Raw genomic sequence first — 8,067 nt, 5'->3', positions numbered from 1 at the left:
TTTTGTTGGTTTTCGGAACCCCGAGGTAATGATTAATAGGGACAGATGGGGGCATTCGTATTGCGACGTTAGAGGTGAAATTCTTGGATCGTCGCAAGACGGACAGAAGCGAAAGCATTTGCCAAAAATGTTTTCTTTAATCAAGAACGAAAGTTAGAGGTTCGAAGGCGATCAGATACCGCCCTAGTTCTAACCATAAACGATGCCAGCTAGCGATCCGCCGAAGTTCCTCCGATGACTCGGCGGGCAGCTTCCGGGAAACCAAAGCTTTTGGGTTCCGGGGGAAGTATGGTTGCAAAGCTGAAACTTAAAGGAATTGACGGAAGGGCACCACCAGGAGTGGAGCCTGCGGCTTAATTTGACTCAACACGGGAAACCTCACCAGGCCCGGACACCGGAAGGATTGACAGATTGAGAGCTCTTTCTTGATTCGGTGGGTGGTGGTGCATGGCCGTTCTTAGTTGGTGGAGCGATTTGTCTGGTTAATTCCGATAACGAACGAGACTCTAGCCTGCTAAATAGGCGTACTTTCCGGTATCTCGAAGGCCCCCGGCTTCGGTCGGGCGGTTTTTACTACCGGCGTACAAATAAATCTTCTTAGAGGGACAGGCGGCTTCTAGCCGCACGAGATTGAGCAATAACAGGTCTGTGATGCCCTTAGATGTTCTGGGCCGCACGCGCGCTACACTGAAGGAATCAGCGTGTCTTCCCTGGCCGAAAGGCCCGGGTAACCCGCTGAACCTCCTTCGTGCTAGGGATTGGGGCTTGCAATTATTCCCCATGAACGAGGAATTCCCAGTAAGCGCGAGTCATAAGCTCGCGTTGATTACGTCCCTGCCCTTTGTACACACCGCCCGTCGCTACTACCGATTGAATGATTTAGTGAGGTCTTCGGACTGGTACGCGGCAATGTCTCGGCATTGCCGATGTTGCCGGGAAGATGACCAAACTTGATCATTTAGAGGAAGTAAAAGTCGTAACAAGGTTTCCGTAGGTGAACCTGCGGAAGGATCATTAACGTTTCGTACTGCCTGAAGCAGCGATTCGTGAGGGCGGGGTCGTTATCGCCGCTTGCGGCGCGTACGCCCCGCCGTAACAAATACTCTTGAAGAGACCTTATAGAACGTCGTAACGGTCGGGCCTGGGTGGCCGGCGGCGCGCAACATCCGTCGTACCAAAATGAGCGGCGCTGACGCCGGATCCGATGGGTCCAGCGTTCGCCGCGGTCACGACGAGCGCGCTCGCCGGCGTTACCCGCCCGACGACCGATTCGTGCGCGGCACATAGCGACCCGTCACTCCGCCACGGCGGAGCAGCGGCGGGTCGGTCCGCGCCTTCGGTGCCGAGGTCTGGCCGCGTCTCGTCGGACTTTGGTAGGGTCCGACGAGGGTCAAGTGCGAGACTGGTCTATGCGCTACGTCACGGGCAACCTATCCCGCGTATCCGGGGCGTCGCGGCTCACACGCCGCCCGCGCCCGGACATGCGGGGCCGCACACGCGGCAGGTTGGAACGCGAATCTTCGCCCGTACGACGTAGCGCGGCGGCGGCCCAAGGCCGCCGCCGGCCCACTGCCGTCGGCCCGCAATCCCAGCGGTTGCGGGACACGACGGCTCTTGAACGTATCGTACAAATCGAAAAGTGACGCGCGGCGCCCGTTCCTCCCGCGCGCGGTTCTCCGCGCGAGGGCCGAAGCACGCGGCGCCGCGTTATATACAAACTATCACAGAAGGCCGGTAACAACCGTAATTGCGCACTTACATGCGAAATTCACATATGATTACCCTGAACGGTGGATCACTTGGCTCGTGGGTCGATGAAGAACGCAGCTAATTGCGCGTCAACTTGTGAACTGCAGGACACATGAACATCGACATTTCGAACGCACATTGCGGTCCACGGATACAATTCCCGGACCACGCCTGGCTGAGGGTCGTTTCACAACGACACACTGCTCTGTAGGCACGGGATTTCCCTGCACACACGAGCGAATGACTGGGTTCTCGCCGTCCGTGTCGCGCGCCAGCCGCGCGTCAACGGATGGCGTTGCCTCAAACGAACACGTATGTCACGGTTACGACGCGTCACCGCTGATCGCGGGGTCGAGCTGTCGCTGCCGTTCGTCACGTTCCCGGTGCTAGCGATAGTGGGCGAGAGAACGAACGAATCCGGCACGGCGACACCGACCTTTCACCGCGCGGCCGGTCGCCGCTCATGCTAACGAATTCCGCGAACGTCGCTTTGCCCGCAGGGCGGAGCCGTGTTCCGGTCGTTTCCGTGACTGATTTTATATTGCCGTCCTCGCGTGTCCGTGCTTAACCGCCGTTACCACGTCGAAGTACAGCGATAATCACGACGACCTCAGAGCAGGCGAGACTACCCGCTGAATTTAAGCATATTACTAAGCGGAGGAAAAGAAACTAACTAGGATTTCCTCAGTAGCGGCGAGCGAACAGGAAACAGCCCAGCACTGAATCCCGCGGTCCTGCCGCCGGGAAATGTAGTGTTTGGGAGGATCCACTTATCCCGGGGCGTCGGCCCGCGTCCAAGTCCATCTTGAATGGGGCCACTTACCCGCAGAGGGTGCCAGGCCCGTAGTGACCGGGACGCGCCACGGGAGGATCTCTCCTCAGAGTCGGGTTGCTTGAGAGTGCAGCTCTAAGTGGGTGGTAAACTCCATCTAAGGCTAAATATGACCACGAGACCGATAGCGAACAAGTACCGTGAGGGAAAGTTGAAAAGAACTTTGAAGAGAGAGTTCAAGAGTACGTGAAACCGTTCAGGGGTAAACCTGAGAAACCCGAAAGATCGAACGGGGAGATTCATCGTCAGCGACGCAGGCTTCGCCGCGGTTCGTGATGTCGGGACCTCGCGTCCACGGCACTCGGTCGCGGTGCAATGTCCGGCGGCGCCGGCGTGCACTTCTCCCCTAGTAGGACGTCGCGACCCGTTGGGTGTCGGTCTAAGGCCCGGTCGGCTGCCTGTCTCGGCGTTCGCGTCGGGGCAGACCCCCGGTTGCCCGTCCGGCTGCCCGGCGGTACCCGCACGGTATAGAGCCGCATTGAACTGCGTCGGGCCCGCCGCAAGCGCGGTCAGCGATTCCCGGTGGTCGGACCTAGCGCCGTCCCCGGGCCTGGCCAGCTGTTGGCTGGCGGTGTCCTCTGGCTGGCTCGTTTGAATTATCACATACCGGTCGGCGACGCTATTGCTTTGGGTACTTTCAGGACCCGTCTTGAAACACGGACCAAGGAGTCTAACATGTGCGCGAGTCATTGGGACGAGCAAACCTAAAGGCGAAATGAAAGTAAAGGTCAGCCCAGCGCTGACCGAGGGAGGATGGGCCGCGTCACGATGCGGCCCCGCACTCCCGGGGCGTCTCGTTCTCATCGCGAGAAGAGGCGCACCCAGAGCGTACACGTTGGGGACCCGAAAGATGGTGAACTATGCCTGGTCAGGACGAAGTCAGGGGAAACCCTGATGGAGGTCCGTAGCGATTCTGACGTGCAAATCGATCGTCGGAACTGGGTATAGGGGCGAAAGACTAATCGAACCATCTAGTAGCTGGTTCCCTCCGAAGTTTCCCTCAGGATAGCTGGCACTCGCGTACAAAACGTACACGAGTCTCATCCGGTAAAGCGAATGATTAGAGGCCTTGGGGCCGAAACGACCTCAACCTATTCTCAAACTTTAAATGGGTGAGATCTCTGGCTTGCTTGAACTATGAAGCCACGAGATCTCGGATCAGAGTGCCAAGTGGGCCACTTTTGGTAAGCAGAACTGGCGCTGTGGGATGAACCAAACGCCGAGTTAAGGCGCCAAAGTCGACGCTTATGGGATACCATGAAAGGCGTTGGTTGCTTAAGACAGCAGGACGGTGGCCATGGAAGTCGGAATCCGCTAAGGAGTGTGTAACAACTCACCTGCCGAAGCAACTAGCCCTGAAAATGGATGGCGCTGAAGCGTCGCGCCTATACTCGGCCGTCAGCGGCATACGAGGCGGCCTAGGCCGTCATGAAGCCCTGACGAGTAGGAGGGTCGCGGCGGTGTGCGCAGAAGGGTCTGGGCGTGAGCCTGCCTGGAGCCGCCGTCGGTGCAGATCTTGGTGGTAGTAGCAAATACTCCAGCGAGGCCCTGGAGGACTGACGTGGAGAAGGGTTTCGTGTGAACAGCCGTTGCACACGAGTCAGTCGATCCTAAGCCCTAGGAGAAATCCGATGACGATGTTGGTGTATTTCTATGCCTGACACGCCCGTCGTAACGCGTTCGACGCGTGGGCGGGCGCGGTTTGAAATGTGACACACCCGTCGGGCGAAAGGGAATCCGGTTCCTATTCCGGAACCCGGCAGCGGAACCGTTTACAAGTCGGGCCCTCGCAAGAGAGTTCGTCGGGGTAACCCAAAAAGACCTGGAGACGCCGTCGGGAGATCCGGAAAGAGTTTTCTTTTCTGTATAAGCGTTCGAGTTCCCTGGAATCCTCTAGCAGGGAGATAGGGTTTGGAACGCGAAGAGCACCGCAGTTGCGGCGGTGTCCGGATCTTCCCCTCGGACCTTGAAAATCCAGGAGAGGGCCACGTGGAGGTCTCGCGCCGGTTCGTACCCATATCCGCAGCAGGTCTCCAAGGTGAAGAGCCTCTAGTCGATAGACTAATGTAGGTAAGGGAAGTCGGCAAATTGGATCCGTAACTTCGGAATAAGGATTGGCTCTGAGGATCGGGGCGTGTCGGGCTTGGTCGGGAAGCGGGTTTGGCTGACGTGCCGGGCCTGGGCGAGGTGATGGTTATACCGGATCCGAGCTCGGTCCCGTGCCTTGGCCTCCCGCGGATCTTCCTTGCTGCGAGGCTTCGGCGGCGGTTCGCCGTTGCCGTCGTCCTCTTCGGCCGCCATTCAACGGTCAGCTCAGAACTGGCACGGACTGGGGGAATCCGACTGTCTAATTAAAACAAAGCATTGCGATGGCCCTAGCGGGTGTTGACGCAATGTGATTTCTGCCCAGTGCTCTGAATGTCAACGTGAAGAAATTCAAGCAAGCGCGGGTAAACGGCGGGAGTAACTATGACTCTCTTAAGGAGACTTTTGACTCTCTTAAGGTCCACAGGGTGAACGCCTTTAGCCCTGTGGCCATGTGCCAACCGTCACCTCCTCGTGGTGAGAGTCGGGCAATGGGTGTGAGCCAGACGGTTCACACCTAGCTAACGACGGTTGGCTGTCGGCCGCCCAAAGTCAGCTCCTTTCGGGGAGCTGTCACGTGCCCACCGACCGGCCACTGGCGGGCGGCCGATTAACGGCGGGGGCTTCAAGGGTGGGGGGGGTTGCCAGCCCTCCCCACTTTATTTCAGCAGGCCCGCAAAATAAAAGATTAAAAAGCAGAACCCGCCGAGTGCCTCAGCCCGGCGGGCCTGCTGAAACAAGTACCCGGGGAGAGCTAGCCGGTCCCCCGGAGGTGGCTGCGGGGTTAGTGGACGACCCCGCACCAGCACATTTGATTGAACCGAACCCAGAACCCACCCAAGCACCCGAGCGGTATGCCTGCGAGGACTGCGAGCAGGACTTCGCCACCAAGCGAGGACTCGCAGTTCATCGCAGGATCAAACACCCAGCGGAAGCAAACGCGGAAATCGAGCTTCCCGGCGCCAAACTAAGATGGCGGGATGAGGAGCTGCGCCTGATGGCACGAGAGGAGGCGTTGGCTGCCGGGCGAGGAGTGAGATTCATGAATCTCCATCTCCTCGCCCTGGTCCCTGGCAGGACCCAGGAGGCGATCAAGGGGGTCCGGCGTCGGCCGGACTACCGCCTACTCGTCGCAGCCGCCCAACGAGATCTCGAGGCGGCTCAGGACCCCCCTGGGACACCTGCCAGAGCACGCCGACGCAGAAGTCGCTCGTTGCCATCGCCGCGTGAGCCCTCACCCGCCCCAGAACCAGCTAGGGTATCAACACCTACCCCAGCGGCACCTGCCCCCACCCCGACGCCGGTTTCACCGACGAACAGGGGGCAGGACCTTGCCCGGGCCATTCACGTTTTGGTGACCAAGGCCCGGCAAGAGGAGCATCATCACGCCAACGATCTGGCGAACATCGCTGATGATGCTCTGCGGGGGGAGGATACTGACTCAGCCATCTTAACATGGCTGAGAGTAGTCTTCCCCCCGGAAGCCGCTGCAGCTGGGCGCCGGGAGCCGACCGCTAACCGAGTCCGTCAGAGGCGTGGAAAGCCACCGTCAAGGAGGACACTGCGTCGCCGCGAATATGCCAGAGTCCAGACCGGATGGAAGAACAACAGACGACACGTAGCTCGGGAGATCCTAGAGGGAGGCCCCAGTAAGTTAAGCCACTCGCTCGACGAGTTGGCTGTCCACTGGGGGCCAACTCCTTGGGCATCCGTCCAAGGAGTACCCTGGTCCCTCTGGGATCTTACCTGAAAAACCCGAGCTACGATACACGTGGGACCCGATCTCCATAGAGGAGGTCGAAACCATCATGGTCCCCGTGTCGTCGTCCCCCGGTCTGGACAAGGTTACGGCGAGGCAGTGGCGCGCGCGGTATCACCATCTACCCGCGCGCTCCTCTACAACGTCGTCATGCTGAGGGGGGGGTTTCCTCGACAGCTCCTCGAAAGCCGGACCATCTTCATTCCGAAGATGAAGGTACCGGAGAATCCTGGGGACTACCGGCCGATTTCGATCGGTTCGGTAGTGGTGCGACAACTGCACCGCATCCTCTCCATCCGCCTAAGAGCCGCGAATCTCACCGACGATCGGCAGCGCGCATTCATCTCCGCCGACGGAACAGCGGAGAACACGGCCGTCCTAGACACCATCCTTTGGACGGCCCGCGCGCTGCGTCGCGAGCTGCACGTGGCTACCTTAGATGTCGCTAAGGCGTTTGACACCGTTAGCCACGATGCACTCGCCACGATCGTTGGGCAGCTCGGTCTACCTAGAGGCCTCGTCGCCTACGTAGCCGAGCTGTACAGAGACGCTACCACCAGGCTCGCAGCGGAAGGAAGGATGTCCCCACCGGTACCGGTCCGGCGAGGAGTTCGACAGGGAGACCCCCTCTCGCCGATCCTCTTCAACCTCGTCGCAAATACCATCATTGCGGCGGTGCCCTCTGAGGTCGGGTTCATTCTCGAGGGCGAGCGCATATCGTGTCTCGCCTTCGCGGATGACCTGACCCTCATCACCTCCTCCAAGTGGGGAATGCAGAGGGCACTCGCTAGGGTTGAAGAGGCGGCAGCCAGCATGGGGCTGAAGCTCAACCCGTCCAAGTGCGCAGCTCTTTCTCTGGTGCCCGCCGGTAAGGAGAAGAAAATCAAAGCCGTCACCGAACCACAGTTCCGACTGGGTGACGGCATTCTTCCCCAAACCGGCGTGCTCGAGAGATGGAAGTACTTGGGCGGGGAGTTCAGCTCCGGGGGGCTGACAACAGTCGAGGCCGAGCTGGGAGCGGAGCTAGATAACATCACGAAGGCTCCGCTCAAGCCGCAGCAACGCATCACCATGCTGCGGCTGTTCCTGCTGCCTAGGGTCTACCACCTTTTGGCCCTAGGAAACACGACAGCAGGACGGCTTAAGGCTCTCGACATGCAAGTCAGACGCGCTGTCCGCGTCTGGCTTAGGCTCCCCGGCGACACGGCGGTTGGCTACTTCCACGCCTCAGCCAAAGACGGCGGACTCGGAGTTCCGTCCCTCACAACCCTTATCCCGGCCATGATCATCAGCCGCCTGGGCCGTTTAGACCAGAGCAGTCTCCCCGCAGCTCGCGCTGCGCACGCGTGTCAGAGGGTCCAGCGAAAACTTGGCTGGGCCCGACGCACGCTGCGCAAAGCGGGGCTCACGGGAGACGACTCCTCGGCCCAGGCACGCCAGCAGCTGTGGGCACAGATACTGCACGAGTCGGTGGACGGACAGGAGCTCAGGGAATCCTCCTTGAGCGCCCTGTCCAGCAACTGGGTCCACCACGGGACCGATGCCATCCCGGCCCGTGACTACGTGCAGTATCACCACGTCCGCGTCAACTGCCTCCCCACCCTAGTGCGTACCTCACGTGGGCAGCGGCGCAACCGCCGGC

The 8,067-nt window shown here is 59.8% G+C and overlaps 1 non-coding gene and 1 pseudogene across 1 annotated transcript; both read left to right on the top strand.

Annotated features, from left to right (window-relative positions):
- Positions 1 to 1,779: 1,779 nt before the first annotated feature.
- On the top strand, positions 1,780 to 1,934 carry LOC124415119. The gene has a single exon (XR_006930110.1). It is a non-coding gene; the product is annotated as a 5.8S ribosomal RNA (ribosomal RNA).
- A 420-nt stretch (positions 1,935 to 2,354) lies between these two features.
- LOC124415133 overlaps positions 2,355 to 8,067 on the top strand; it is a 7,629-nt pseudogene continuing 1,916 nt past the window's right edge.

Source organism: Diprion similis, unplaced genomic scaffold (assembly GCF_021155765.1).
Source record: "Diprion similis isolate iyDipSimi1 unplaced genomic scaffold, iyDipSimi1.1 ptg000022l, whole genome shotgun sequence".
Classification (NCBI taxonomy): domain Eukaryota; kingdom Metazoa; phylum Arthropoda; class Insecta; order Hymenoptera; family Diprionidae; genus Diprion; species Diprion similis.
Note: the sequence above shows the minus strand (reverse complement) of the source record. Positions and strands in the feature narration are given on the sequence as shown.